The sequence below is a fragment of the Gavialis gangeticus genome, unplaced genomic scaffold (assembly GCF_001723915.1).
Source record: "Gavialis gangeticus isolate Ggan-Ray unplaced genomic scaffold, GavGan_comp1, whole genome shotgun sequence".
Lineage (NCBI taxonomy): Eukaryota > Metazoa > Chordata > Crocodylia > Gavialidae > Gavialis > Gavialis gangeticus.
Genome location: NW_017728992.1, coordinates 114,678,209 through 114,679,176, shown reverse-complemented (window position 1 = coordinate 114,679,176; position 968 = coordinate 114,678,209).

The following is a 968-nucleotide window of genomic DNA, read 5'->3' as shown; positions in this document are numbered from 1 at the left end:
CAGGTAAAAGTGCAGAGGTGCCTGGGGTGTCAGATGTGCCAGAACTCCACTGTGTATATTGAGTCCATGAGTTTCTGTACCTACTACCTAGGAGGCTGATGAAGTGCAGTTCATAGGCCCAGCTCTGAAAAGTGGTTTGCATTGTAATTTGTTCCCTCTCAGGATCAGGCCTGAGAGACTGGAGGCAGTGTATTTTTTTGGTGAGGAATGTGCCCCCACAGGTAGATGGGTTTTGTTGTCTTTGATAGATTCTGGTGTGCAGTTTGTGGGGGTACTGGAGATAGTTGGCAGGTTTTGTGTTTTGAGCTGTAGGAAGACGGCTTCAGTTCTGGTGATGAGGTTAGGTACTTGTTTGAATGTACAAACCACTTTTCAGAGCTGGGCCTATGAACAGGACTTCATTAGCCTCCTAGGTAGTAGGTACAGAAACTCATGGACTCAATATACACAGTGGAGTTCTGGCACATCTGACACCCCAGGCACCTCTGCACTTTTACCTGCATTTCTACATCACCCTTTCCCTCCCTACCTCCCACCCCAGCCTGTCCCTCCCCCCCGACGCCTCCAGTTCCGTTTTCACTGCCTCGCTTTCTTGCCTGCATTGCGGGCCGGGTGGGCCTCTGGCTTCTTTACTATTCCTTCCATCCAGGACCAGCTGCAGGTACTTCCTCAGCCTGCAAAACGTGGTTTTCAACCCTAAAGTTTCCAAAGATACATTTTTTTAAGTACTCATTTTTTTTTCATAATACACATATAGACATAAAAATACAAGATAAGCCATCACGCACCATGAGTAACATGATATGTCCAACACAACACACCATCTTTACTTCTTGCTGTCAATTCCTTTATAAAACGATAGGCTCTGTGACAGTCCGTTTGGGTGCCTTTGATGCTGCTGCTGAAGCTACTGGTGTTGAGCCAGCTAAGTTATGGTACCTGTTGTCACATAAAGTGGAGGACCATGT